Raw genomic sequence first — 15,439 nt, 5'->3', positions numbered from 1 at the left:
TGTACTTTGCTTGACTGCATGTACCATGTGAAGTGAAAACATTTTGAGTCAGATTTCCAGTGTTTTGGTAAAGTTAGTGTGTATGTAGAAAGATGTGTCAGTATATATTTAACAAAATGTGTTTTTGAGAAGAAAATTATCCATTTGGCCAATTGTGTTTTGTAGATGTGAGTTTGTGTTGAGTTTAGAAATAAGTAAGTGCTTGTTAGCGATTGAAAAAAACTGTAATACCTGTAAATACATGATAATTTCTTGGTTTGGTGAGCAGTAGAGTGAAAAGTGTGTCAGCCTCCGTGTTTGGGCTTGCATAGCCCAGGAGCCTGACCCAACTGACACACAGCAGGGCAGACTGAAACCATGCACAACCATGCCTGCCAAACCTGTCAGCAATGTCAGAAACAACATACTTTATCAACCCCTGTTGTTTTGGTGTATGTGTGTGTGTGTGTGTGTGTGTGTGTGTGTGTGTGTGTGTGTGTGTGTGTGTGTGTGTGTGTGTGTGTGTGTGTGTGTGTGAGAGAGAGAGAGAGAGAATGTCTGTGTGTGTGTGTGTGTGTGTGTGTGTGTGTGTGTGTGTGTATTTTACTTCTGACCTTATCTGCTGGAGTCTTTGGTGGGGCTTTTAAAACAGTGACCAAGACACAAGAAGACTAAAAAAGAAGGAAAACAAGGATGACAATCTGTTTGTAGTTACATAAACCCTTAGTTACTTCTTTAGTTGTGTGATGACACATACTTTTGCTAGTTTACTGCTCCACTCTCATCCCTCAGCTTTTACATGCAACAACACAGCATAAGTCCTATAGGCTATCACATTAACACCACAACCCACAGCATGAGCCTGTCAATCATCATACACAAAAGCTTTGGAAGTTCTTTTTGAGATAGCATACACAATTTACAAGCAAAAAATGAAAGGGCTAAAGATATTTTTTTCCCCAAAGTGTGCGATGGTGTATGTGTGTGTGTGTGTGTGTGTGTGTGTGTGTGTGTGTGTGTGTGTGTGTGTGTGTGTGTGTGTGTGTGTTTTACAAAAGTAAAGATTGAGAGGAAAGGGACACACGGTCATCTCTCAGTGGCAGCGGCAGCCAGGTTCACTGATTAAAACGAGATAATAGAGCGGTCATGTATCAGCAGTGGCCTCCCTAACCTCCGTGGCCACCGTATCTCTCCACAGGGAGGGGTTGCTTTGTTCGGACCACTCGGACAAAAAAAAAAAAAAGAATACGACAGAGGAGAGGGGAAAAAAAGCCATGTTCAGTATAGACACCCAGAGACAAGCGAAACAAAAACGAACCAAATGAACTGTATCTGTTCTGGGGAGAGAGAGAGAGAGAGAGAGAGAGAGAGAGAGAGAGAGAGAGAGAGAGAGAGAGAGAGAGATCACACCACAAGAGCACTAGTGGCAGGAGTGGCCGAGGGCAAAACGAGTGAAGAATCCATGCAGTGACCTGTTCCACTTGGATTCTGTCACTTATAAGAGGAACTTCCCTTTTCTCTGATGATATGCAGGGTTCCAAGAAGAGCTCACATACCAGCATAGCAAGGGATGAAGTGACATTTGGGGAATGAGGAGAGTTCCCACACATGTTAAAACACAACAAAAAGACATCTGGTTGTTTTTTTGGTGTTATGTTAAGTGGATATGTAAGGCAACGGACTAGGACTAGTGATTGTTTAATGTGTTTAAAACTACTTGTGGCAAACTGTTGGAACTGGGCCTCTTAACTTCTGGAGTGGACTTAGTCCAGAATTTTCATAGCAAAACATCATTAATCTTTGCCAGATCTCTTCACTTCATTGATAACAATACAGAGATGCAGAAGATATTAACCCTGGCTCATAACCAGATCCATTAATCACACCCAATCTGTGGCTATCACAAGATTACCCACAGAGATATGCACACACACACACACACACACACACACACACACAAACAGGCCAAACAAATGGAGTGGAGTACTTGAAAGTTTTCTCTGCTTTTGCTCAACACTCTATGACTGTGCAATTCTTTCTGCACTGACAAGCAGTGAATACCTTGTTCGGGAATCATCTTATCAGATCTGGAATTGTCAATTCCACGTAGAATTTCCCACTTTTAGCGCAAAAACAAAACAAAACAGGAAAGATAGAACTTAGCTCAAACAGCCTGGCTCAACCAGTAAAATGATCTAAGGGGTCTTAGCAGTGGAGTTGCTCCAAGCTCAGTTGGAGGCAGTTGCTGTGGGAGAGAGATGCATGCTTACGAGAACATCTGTGACAGTAGTCACTTTGTCATCCTCAATCCATCCCACCCCCTGGGAGATGAAATGAGGGCATAAGGGTCCCACTGGAGGAGAGTTTTTCAAAGAGCATTAAGAGCCAATAAATAGCCATGTCTTCTGTTCCTGACTCAAATGATCGATTTCCAGTGAGTCTGCATCTGCTGCCAAGAGACCCTCGGCTGTATAGTTATGCAGACTGGGGTTGCATTGACTTTACTAGAACACATCCTACACAATGTTCAAAAGGTTTCCATTGTGAAATGAAAAAAAAAATTAAGTATTTCAATGCAGTGTCTTTGAGGCCTATTGAAAGTGTTGCAATCATTCACTACCCAATAGGAAGTTATGCTAGTTTGCATCCAATAAGTTGTCATCAAAGCGTCATTGTTCCCCTTTTTGTATTTTCCTTGTATTGTATTTTACTTGTGCAGTGACAACAAAGTTGTATCTAATCTAATCATTTTGACAGGATTCAAGAGAGAGGATCAACTTTCTTAGACCAGTCAAGGTGAAAACATTTCCTGTGGAAAAAGCAAGCAGGAGAAATATCTTGTGATATAACAAGATATCAACAACATCAACAACAGTCACTGTATTCATGTGAAAATTATGACAGGTCACCCTCAATCATATCACCAATGTATCAAGTGCTCATTCTGCATCATTTTTACATTATTGTACATGACTCAGTGTTTTGGAATTGGCCATTTTGTGAGAGCAGTGCTTATTTCTGCTCTCATGCACTTGAAATTAAGTTGTTTTCTCGGTCACAGATCATAAAGCCAGATCAGGGGCAGATCTGAAGTCCAGACGTGTGTTATTAGAGTGCTCTCCCCTGACCTTCATGTTGACCAACTCAGACAATGAGATGCAATGCAATACCCACTGAAGTCACAGTGACACCTCAGGAAGTTCAGTCTCTCTCACATTCCCTCGATGCGCTTAAAAATCACTGAACTCAGACCTAGCCTTTTCCTGCAATTCATAAATTCTACATTCCACACGACTCATCCTCGAAGAACGGCAGTCTACCAGCGGGGGCAGAGTAAAAAAGAAAAAGAGGGACACACAGGACTTCCTCTTAATTGCATACCTACCCAGGCATCTCCGCCACTCTGCCAAGGCCTCACTCTCTGCCTCCTTCAGTCCTGTTAATGGGTTTCTGGGCTGGTCGAGACAAATAGAGAGGAAAGGGCCTTGTCGCTGCAGAGGGGGTCCATCCAGAATGATTAGTCAGGAACAAGACAGTTTCCTTGGAATCTGTGCCCATTTCCTATGCAAGCGGGAGCAGGGAATGAGGCTTTCCTTACTCCAGCCATTTCCCCTCCCATATCCTGCGCCCACCCTTTTCCAGGTTGGCTCGTTACCCACTTAACCGTTTCATCGCTCCGAGAGAAAAAAAGGGGAAACGGCGAGAGGGGAAGTGGCACGCCAACCCAGTCGGGGTCTCGATCCCGAACGCGCCCAAAATGTGCCCGCCGAGTCGACGTTTTTTTGTCTAGTCATCGCATTTTGAGAGCTGACCCTTGACTGAGTGGGCCCTGTTACTATCCTGCAGTTGTGGAACGTTTTTATGTTATCCCTGAAAATTGAATTTCTTTTTGGGAAACTCACAGTAGTGTGCAGGATGATAGCAACGCTGTCCTCCAGTGACAGCCTTCCTTTGCCTCATCAGGTTTTGTGAAGTTTTGTGAAGATTACTGTATTTAGTATATGCACTCATTTGCTTGTCTTGCATAACCACTTGTTGAAATGTTAAGCCATAGTAACAAGTCCTGACACTGGCAATGTGCTGCTATGTCAAAGTGAGTATTCATCATCCATCCTCTCAACAAAAACAAATACGATTGTATTCCGCAACTTATTCATAGTCAGTTACACAAAGTTATTCTAACTGGGTTCTAGCTATGCGGTTTCCCTGTTGTTGTGGTTTTTTTTTTATTGCTAACCATGAAATTCCTTGAAATTGAGAAATACTGTATTCTAAAACAAAAACTCAGCACACCTTTTAACTGTATATTTAGAATTCAACAAATGCCAACAACAGGAAAGCAACAACAACAGGAAAGCCAGCCAAACAAATCCAAGCAAATATGCCCCCTTGACCCACATAATCAGGCCAGTTGCCCTCTCTATATTCCACTCTCTGTATCATCCAACAAGACAAGAGCAACAGCAACAAGAGAAAAAGCAATGAACGACTGAAAGTAAGTAATGAGCAATGAACGAGTGAAAGTAAGTAATGAGCATTCAGTTCATGTGGGGTCCTCTGTATGTGGTAGGGACAGGCTGAGGAAGAAAAGAGGAAGAGTGAGGGAGAAAAAAAGAGATGAGAGGGAGAGAGAGAGAGAGGGAGAGAGAGAAAGAGGTGTGTGGCACAAAATGGCCTGCCTGGCCTGAGCAATAGAGCGAGAACGAAAGAGAGAATGAGTGAGGGAGAGACAGCAACAGAGATCAAGACACTGAGCAAGAGAACCAGAGAGAGAGAGTGTGTGTGTGGGGGAGAGAGAGAGAGAGAGAGAGAGAGAGAACAAGACTAGGTTAAGAAAGACCGAGATAGAGTATGAGAGAGAAATCACAAGAGTGTGAGCGAGGGAGAGAGAGAGACAGAGAGACAGAGAGAGAGAGGCAGAGAGAGGGCAAGAGTGAGTGAGTGAGTGAGGGCAAGCAAGAGCCAGGCCGCTGTGGGTTTATCAAGTGGAAAGTTTAATGAAGTAGCTAGTGAGGGGCTGGTTTGGGGACAGTCCCTCGTACACAGATGGCCCTTTGTAGCTCTTTGTAGCCCCCTGACACCTGCCAGCTGCTTGGTCTTCAAAATGATGGTGCTGGGGTGTTGTGAGAATTGTGAGAGAGGGAGGGGTGGGTGAGAGAGTGGTGGGGGCAGGCGGGCAGACCCCTGCCTTCTAAGCTGCCTACAGTGGCTGGGGTTGACCCCGTGACCCCTGGTGTCAGACAGGGTTGGTGAGTGTTTTCTCTGGGCCCAGTAGGTCCCCAGCTCTTGGGGGTTGGTGGGGTGGGTGGGCTGGCCCCGGCCTGTCGCCATGGCTGCACTGACCTAGTCTGCCTCCCCATGGCCAGCTCCGGCCACCAACTCAAAGGTTCATAGACACTTTTGTTTATGTATGCCCCTTTCATTTATAGTCAACATACAGTATTGTCAGTATTGCCAGTATTGACAAAAATTGTCACTATACAAAAGCAACGATAAAAATCTACAGGGACTTTCGAGCTGAGCTGTCTGTAAATGATCCACATGTTTTTTTTTTCTCTGTGCAGCAGGAGAAAAAATATCTGACATTCTGAACATGTCCTAAAACAACCCTTAACGTTCGTTTTCAAAACTGTGCAACTCACTCACCGAGTGGTTAGTGGAGTTCGTTGACTATTAAAAGCAAATATATCGGCGCAATGTATGATTTCCAGCCGTCTTATTTGCTAGGCCCATTGTGGAACTATTTATTCAGACACCTCACAACCGTGTATAAACTTCCGCTTAATATTTGAACCTGAAGCATAGACGGTGGCACAGTAATATCAATGTGCAATGAGTCTTCCAACACAAATCAATAGGATTTTACAAAATGTCAAATAAAACACGACAGAAACTGTATTTCGCTACGAACACCACTAACCACTCGGTGAGTTGCACAGTTTTGAAAACGAACTTTAAGGGTTGTTTTAGGACATGTTTGAGTAGCCTACTACAATATGCCTGTTGGCAGCCACCCTGAGCAGTCAAAGGTGATTCAAAACTAGTCAGAAAAGTCGAGACAGGACCAATCGTCAAAATTTCGGTGTCCACCACTCTAGTTCAGTGTTTCCCAAAGACTGGGTCGCGACCCACGGGTGGGTCGTAGGAGATTTTATTTGGGTCGTCAGCACAATTTATGTTGTCTAATAGGCCTAACTTAGCCAGGAAAGCTATCAGTTTTCTATTAGGATATAGTTTGTTTCCCACAGTCACATGGAATTTTGCATTTAGAATAGCTCTGAAACTGGGGGGCGAACGCATCACAGAAGGGACAGCGTGGACATCTCACTCGCAAAATGAAACATTTCTGTGGGGCACCTGCCATGGACCTCGCAGTTGCAAAATGCAAGGGACATGAATCAGCCTATTTGCACAATCATTAACGGACACCAGCTCTTCAACTTGACCGATTAAAATCTAGTCAACTAAGCAGACATCCGTATACCAGACATGGCTAATCAATTAGCGTCATAGGCTGTAGATAGTTTCAATTGTAGATGCAATCTTTAAAGTTAATAGCAACCTCCTCACATTCCTTATTATTTCGGATTTAAAACGCTCAACAGTGCATTATATTAGCCTACTATTTAAATGGACATTTTCCACCTCGCAAACTCTACTAGGCTACAGTAAAGGCGCATTATCTTTTGACTATTGCGCAAAAGCCTCTTGTTCTGATATTTGTTCATTTCATATTCTTACAACATAGCTTGCCACAACATCAATACACAGCCTTGGTATACGGTCTACAAACAAACGTTTAACTCCAGAGGAAAATGCGGATTCAACTTTCTAAATAAACCTCCACAAATAGGCTACAATATAACGACTTGAGTTACTTGCTATGTTTACATAGGAATTGTTATGGGTCCATTTGTCTGCAACGCAACGTAGCCTACAACATTTCTCTTTAGAAATATAGGAACAGCTTGCTATGCTGAAGAGTGACGACTGCGTAGTATGCAAGAATACCCCGAAGAAAAGTTTGAGAACCTGTGGCCTAAAACAATATGATTGCATGCAGGTTGCATGTTAGATCTGAAGTGAGATGGGTCGCGATGGTCTGTCATTTTTAAAAAGTGGGTCCCCAGAAAAAAAGTTTGGGAAACACTGCTCTAGTTCATCCAAAACAAACCAGAAAAGGGCCTTAAAGTGCTAAAAAATGGAATTTTCCTTTAGTGTAAACGCTGCACTACCTCTATCAACTAAACTAACGGAGATGGGATTGATGCTTTAACTGCTCAGATTGTTGAGGAGATATGGAGAAGAAATGAGTTTCAGTGGACAAATGTTTTCTAATCCAGAGGTTATAGCAGATTCTCTTTTCCTGATCAGATAAAGTTGTATTTTTATTATCATAGATTCTCATCTACTCATAGATTAAATTAGGCAGCTGAGCAATTAAGTCACTTTTTATTTATCTTAAAAGTGTCATGAACTCTTATTCTAGGTCCTGCGTCTCTAGCAGTAGAGTGGATAGTTTGTTGTCTTGAAATACAAAGACTGAATTGAGGACACTCTAGACCCCTTTAAAAGGTTTGGTTGCCTTTGTTTGGCTATGGTCTGGCAACTGTCATCCGACAAGATGAATTACTATTTATGTGGTGACCAATGTAATTGCAGGGTAAAAGTGCCTTGCTTTCTCAACTGTTGGCTGTTAGTTCTTAAGACGATTTGGGACAATTATCTTTCTCACAGAACACATCTGAACAAGCTAAGCTGATTTGAAGCGTTTCCTGTGATGACATTGTTTCTGAGATTGACAGGGCAGATTAGTGAAGCTGCATGCGCAGTTCAGTTTTTCAGGGATTTATTTCAAAATAAACTTTTGCTTACTTCAAATGCTTTCAAAAAATATCAAGGATTATTTGCAAACAGCTTGAACCAGTCATTCTTAACAACTTGGAAAATTTGGCTATTTTAGAGTGACTTTTACAGCGAGGCCAAAGAACATTTTAATCATTTCCCACGTAACATGTTTCCAGATGCCTTTCTCAGGTACCGACACCGAATGTACTTTATTACTAAACTTTTACCACATTACACTTCAACCTGCATATTTGTAGTCTTTTAAAGAGCACTTCTGGAAGCACTTCATTGTGGGAAAGATCCTCACTGGGAACAAATCTGCAGTGACCAGTTTGCACATTTTCCCTCCAAAGCATTATAGTTCTTACCTTATGTCAAATTACAAAGCAAGCATGTGTCTATTGCTGGCCTTCTCTGGATGTAACACAGTACAGAACTCAGAAAAGAAAGGAAGGAAGGATGCATTTGTGTACATGATAGTTCCACACACTCTGCAGGTTTTTTTGGGTTCCTCTTCTGGTCGAAGATGAAAGATGGGTTTGTGGAGTCGTTGGGTTTGTATGTTTGTTTGCTTTGGGCTCAAGCTGAGTATTTTTGTTCCTGCTGAGTTACATGTTTATTTAATCCTTCTACACGCCAAACAGTGTGTGTTCGAGGAACCTGGAAAAATAAAAGTGGTAGGCCTCAGATTGAACTTAGTTATTACTGAAAAATAGAACAGAAAACATATGTTTGTCCTCATGCTTGTGTTTTGCAGTTTGTTTGTTTTTTTGTTTTATTTGATGTTCCATAGTCAAAAGTAACAAATGCATTTCTCTGTGTTCACTGTTAAACAGTATGTGACATCTGAACTCTCTCTTCCACTAAAGCTTGTCCAAACAACTCTATGTGTCACATCAAGACAAGACAAGGTATCTATTCAGCCAAGACCTGCATTTGGGTGCGATGCTCTTTGGCATCCTCACTAGAGTGTCATGGATGGATTAGATTTCAGCATACACACACACACACACACACACACACACACACACACACACACACACACACACACACAAGCTCACTCTGACCTGCCAGTGCTCGGCAGTCGCGCTGAGCTGTGTTGAGGTGATGGCTAACAGCAGGAAGATGGGTTAGAGTCAGTAAATACTGGCTACTTGAATTACTGCATCAGCAGAGCACAGCCAGGGAAGTGATGTCAGGCCCACAGCTGTCACACTGGACTGGAGTGAGTGTGTGTGTGTGTGTGTGTGTGTGTGTGCGTGCGCGCACGTGTGCATGTACATGGATATGTGCCCGTTTGCATTTGTGTGTAAGGGTTAATGTTGATACAACACAAAATAAAAAAGAACATCACATAAAACCAAACCACCACTGCACAGACAAAGGTTATTGCCAGAAAGTATTTTCCATATGAACACCTTGACCAAGACACCAAGTCATGTCTTCTATTCAGTGATATATTATTATCATTGCTCAAACAAATGACCAGTTATTAACTATCCACGCATGACCAGGCAACCCCAGAGACACAACACAACCTTGCCAAAAGGCCATGCTGACATCACTGCCCCCTCCTCCTCTTCTTTTTAGGAACAAAATAATGGGACTCTTACAGTTGATGCAAAGCCCTGTCCATCTAAACATCATTATTAGCAGACCTGTAATTCCATTCAGTCTCCCATCATCCACCTCAAATCTAAACAATAATTATGAAACATTCACCCTGGCTCAGAATCGGCAGAGCACCAGGCTAAAAAGTGGACAAGAATCCCTTCAGGGTATGGTGACAGCTCCTTCACCCCCTGCTGCCCATACCCCGGTCACCCTTCTCTCACCTCCAATCTCCTCCCTTCCATTTTTGAAAAGGGTCCCTAGAAAGACGGGAGCGCTCCAGCATAGTGTGCTGAGCCGCCGGGCCCACAACGAGGTCTGGCCCTCTGCTGCTGTTGCTGGGTTTGGGGACGATGACAGAGGCTACTGCTGCTGCTGCTGCTGCTTCAGGGGGGTGACAGCTGGCTGGCTGCATCCCTTCCTGGAGATCCCATCACCTCCTCCCCACCGGCCGGCGGTAAATGAGCTCTCCCGGGGGTCAGAGGTCGCGTTCCCTTTCCCAAGGGGTCCGCCCAGCCAGAACAACATTCCCCTGAAACAGGAAGGGAGGGCATCGTCCATATGTTGTCTTCAGTCACAGCCGAGGCAAGGCTGAGGCATGGCCCCTGCGCATAAGACCAGGCTGGGGATCGCTCTCTGTGTGGGAATGAGGTGGGGTGAGAGAAAAGAAGAAGATAGAGAGGAGGAAAGAAAGGAGGAAGAAGAGCGAAAAGGGTGATGGGTTCAGTGAAGCGCTGAAAGGCATTGTAAAGATACTGTAAAATGGAAATGGCTGCTCCTCCTGTCTGTCAAGCATCTTATCTTATTCATATAACACTTTTGTATGCACACACACACATACACAGACACACACACATTCTCTCTCTCTCTCTCTCGCACACACATTCTCTCTCTCTCTCTCTCTCTCACACACACACGCACACACACACACACACACACACACACACACATGTTTTTTACTTCAAAGGCCACTGAAAAGCTAAATCAAATTGGCTATGATGTCCTGTGCATGTGTGTGTGCATGCGTGCATGTTCAGGTGTGTGTTCAGGTGTTAAACTTTCAAACAGGGTTCAAGATAGGTTACTGGAATCATGTACGTGTAGTAGCATGATTCTTTGTGTATGTGTGTCTTTATGTGTGTGTGTGTGTGTGTGTGTGGCTCTGTATAGCTGGGGAGTGTGTATATTGGTGTGTGTGTCAAGATCAAAGGGCCACTCAATTACGTCAGTCCTCTCCCACATCCCAAGAAGTCCCCAAAAAGGAAAAAAGGGCTTTGCCTTCTGTCCTCATGTCAGCGATATACCGTTCCTTTCCACCACTGTCTGCCTGTGAGTGCTGAGGTAATAGAGACACTTTCATGGCTTTGTGAGAAAGTGAGGAAACATTTCATTGACACACGTGGAAAATGACTCACACTCGAGATATGCGAACCAAAACAAAACAGAAAACAAAGAAAGCCCCTGAGCTCCCTCTCCCCCTGTGACCTACCTTGAAAGCAGAAGTACTTAAAAACAACCAAGAACAACTGAGGAAAAACAAGACATTAGCATTCCCTGGTACCAAAATAAAACAAACAAACAAAAAAACAAAAAAATCTCAGAACTATCCTGACCACCTGAAGGTGAGTCGCCCACTCCAACACAAGCCGCCCTGTTTTATGGACAGCACTGATGGTGGCATCTGCGCCGCCTCGTCGGAGAAGAAAAACATCTGCGGCAGCTGGCGGGCACCAGGCGCGGCAGCTGTGGGGTGGCAGCCACCACGGGGTGGGTCACATGACCGTACAGCTGGTACCATGCTTCACCTCCACGAGCACCAGGGCTAACGGCAAGCAGCTGTTGGCTAAAACCCTGTGTCCAGCCGAGCACGCAATTTTCACCCGTGCTGACCGGAGGGGTCATGGGGAGATGTGTTAAGGAGTGAAGATATTGGCAGCCAGTTAGCCTGAGGAATGCACAGCAAGTGGATTGAGTTACACTCATCTGAGGTTTGCCTCAAAGCGACGACCTTGGGAATGGTCATAGTAAGAGGCAGTCAAATGCCAAACATGCGCTCTTGGCATCTGAAGCCATGGTAACACACAGTTGGTTGAATTTCTTACTCACCCACCCGGGTGTGGATGGAATAATGGGGGTTTAGAAAACTCACAAGACAAAAAATGGGTATGGAAAATGTATCTCATGATCCCTCCATCTACACTAAAGTCATCCTTGTAAAGCCAAATGAGTTGTTTACTTACCTGGGGCCTCATGTTGATGACTGGAGGACAGCAGCAGGTCTTTAAGAACCGCACCCACTACGCGGCATCTGACACCTCTAACCATTCCCAATTGCAGCCTGGCCAGGTGGAACAGCGGTGAAAGGTGGCCATCAAGCACAGCAGGTCTGTAATCAAGCTGGCCACCACACGCAAACACATACGCAAGTCGCAAACACATACGCAAGTCGATATACTCACACACAGACACACACACACACACATACACACAGAGAGAGAAAGCCGTACATTTTTACTATGAATGGACAACAGGTGTGAGGCAGGTACCCTGGCTGCTCTTTTTTTTCTAGTTTTAACGAGTCCTCCACATTAAAATATGCATGAGATGGCCCATTGCCTCACTGCTGTTGCCACGGCTTTATCCACCTGGCAACGGGGGGCATCGTTGCACCACGTTCCTCTGCACCCTGCTGCCCGAACAAGGTTGGCTTTTCATTCGGGGCTTGTAATGAGTTTAAATATTCCATGAGTTTCTGCTGCCGTTTTAATAATTGAGGCACAATGCTTACGCACACACACACACACACACACACACACACACTATACCAGCGGGATGGGCAGCCCTGGGACCAGTGAGGGGACAGAGAGAGCAGGGAAAGCGCATGGGAAAGTGGGGTTCCCAGAAAACCAGGGGCCGAATGGGGACCCGACACCAGCTGTCCCCTTTACTGCCGTGGCCCATCATTGGGGGAGGTGGGGTGGCAGACTGAGAGTCGTTATTTTCTGTTTGTTTTATGGCTCACAAAAAACATCCCTTAATCCTCCACAAAAAACTTTTTTTTTTTGCATCAAATATGAGCATGAAGAACAATGATACATAGGCCTAGCGGTTTGAAATCTAATAGATAGGCATATGTGATGTATAACACCGTGTTAAAATGGGGTTACAACGCTAATTTCATAGTTGAAACTTGGAAAGCCTCACTGAATGCTCCCAGTGAGGTTAGGAAATATTTTTGAGGACGAATAAGCCTGACGTGTCTGAATCAAATCTAAACACAACACCACCACAGAATAAAAATGCAGAGGGATGTAAAGCCTACTAAAGTCACACATTTGACTGACAGCCCACATACAGATTAAATTACTTATATCATTAAGTCATTCTTGGATTGGATAATCTTTTAATGTCACCGAGGGGCAATTTGGATCACAGAAATAGTCAGCGCATTACACACAATACATAGGCTACATTAAAACATATGATTCTTTACAGCTTTATTGATTGAATAAACAAATGCAAATCTAGTAGGTGCATAGTTTCTATCAGATATGCCAGTGGTTCTCAACCTTTATATAGTGATGTACCCCCTGTGAAATATTTTTTCAGCCAAGTACCCCCCTAACCAGCGCAAAGCATTTTTAGTTGAGAAAAAAAATACTTAAAACAGAGCACTGTGCCATCAGTGTCTAATTTATTAAACTTTGGAACTGATAAACACATACAAAATTCAAACATTTGGAAAAAAATATTTTGAACATTTTACATTTTAATAATCCATAACTAAATTTATTGCAAATGATTCAAACTAATGTAGTGAGTGAATGATTCAAATGTAGTCAGTGACCACAGCCTACTGAAATATAAAATTAATTTTATGAACTTATATTTTCCTGAAATATTTATTAAATAATTGTTTTTAAAGTATTTTTGCATGGATTCTACTTTTAAAATATATGTAGGCTATATTTTAAATCTCACGTAGGCCTACCCCTGGAGTGCCTTCACGTACCCCCAGGGGTACACATACCCCCATTTGAGAACCACTGAGATATGCCATAAGATAGTATGTGTGAACACAGCCTATGACTCATTCAAAACTGTGTCGCATGAGTAACATCGGTAACTTGGTAAGTCAACAGACAAATTAAGCAGACTTTTGCATAGTTCGAATTACGGGGGGGGATTGGGGGGGTCCGACTCCCCTAGATGAGACTTGGACCCTCCCAAATGGGATGAAAATAATAGTTTGGGGGGTACTGAAAAAATGTAATAAAATGTAATGTTATCCTATATTGCATGTAATTAAAATGTATTACTATCACATACCAACAATTCAGGATATAATCTAATGAAATACGATTTTCAACCCCTCATCCCCATTGGGCTGTACCATTTCTCTGGTACATTCAGACTGTGTTCTTTGCTATGATATAATACTGACGAATTAAAACAAATGCACAGTGTAGGCTGCAAACGCCTGATATACAAGCGGTGGCCAACTGGCCATACATTTGTCTAATATTTCACTGCCTTTGTAACATATTGATAGTCAACCTTAGAAAAACATTGAGTCGCAAGATCGCTATGGTTTAACTGGAGGTCTCCCTTCCACTCAGCGGCCACGACCATCGCTGCTGCTTAGCTTCAAAATCAGGCCTACAATCACACGCCATAGGAGGAGTTCCATAGATATACTGACACGGGGAGAGGTTTAATGAGTCGATTTATCATTTTGTGCAATTTCATTCTTAATGTCTTAACAAGAGGGAACTAATATTCAGGGAATTTCGCATGTACATGGTTCTCAACCTTTTTAAGCAAATGCCCATACACCCATAATTGCAACGTTACCTACACTTTGTTTGAAATGCTAGGTGAACATATAAGAATCAATTGGACCTGAAATGTGTTTCTTTGTTGCCATTATTAGAGATCAGCCTTAAAAGCGTATTGCTGCAGAAACGTTTTGTGATAGAACACCAGGCGCACAATCCACTAGGCTACATATGAAATGCCTATGCTAAATAACATGAAGATATTTGTTTTCCAACCGCGAACAAGTCAATTTTTTATTTGCTTGACGTTTGGTAGGCTTAGCTATCCAAGAAAAAATAATCAAATGAACCAAAGGCAGGCCTTGAATTAGGCTAGGTGAACTTGGCTATTAAACGGGAGACTTTCTGTGGCCCATCTGTAAACAATTCTGGGTCTTAAATTTAAGTAGTAGGCCTATGTTCGCCATTTCCGTGCTATTGGTCTATGCATGTCCATGTTTGCATTGCGCAATTTTACGCACGGGGCGCACCTTGAAACAGTGTTTACCCAAATTCAACCCTTCCCATAACGTACAAGGTATATTGTGCTTGCGTATGATGCAGTAGTTTCTTTTAACTTGTCGACCAGCCAGCCACGGTCATATGACCTATATTTCGAAGGAAATTTGACTGTGAACCACAAGTTTGAAATCATGTGTAAGCCTATATAAAATGAAGAGTGACGTCACCAGTCGAAATAGCTGTACCCTCCGAAGCTCACGGTATAATTCGAACACTGGACTTTTGGACTTCTTTATGTCCGTGACTGTTAGATTGTCTCTTTATTTGTTGACCTGCACTCAAAGTGTGTATCATAGGTCTTTAATAAACTGACCCTAATGTAGCCTACTATCACCTCTGTTTGGAATTTAAATAGTTAAAACGTATTTTTTTAAAAGGAAAAAAAAAAAAAAAACAAAGGTCCATGTCAACACAGTAAATGTGCACAAGAAAAATAGGGCTATTATTGGTTTGTAAGCCTACGTCTCCCCCTTGTGACTGTAGGTGTGACTACAGATGCCTGTGATTTACTAAATGGTTCAGCCAGCTCTAAGTTCAACTATTAAGCTTACTTTGCATTACTTTGGACCAGTTAAAGCAGAACAATTAAACACAACAAACAAAAACCTAATAATAAAACAAACACATAACCTGTTTAATAAAGCCATACAAATCGAACTACC

The sequence above is a fragment of the Alosa alosa genome, chromosome 18 (assembly GCF_017589495.1).
Source record: "Alosa alosa isolate M-15738 ecotype Scorff River chromosome 18, AALO_Geno_1.1, whole genome shotgun sequence".
In the NCBI taxonomy this organism is placed as follows: Eukaryota; Metazoa; Chordata; class Actinopteri; order Clupeiformes; family Clupeidae; genus Alosa; species Alosa alosa.
Note: the sequence above shows the minus strand (reverse complement) of the source record.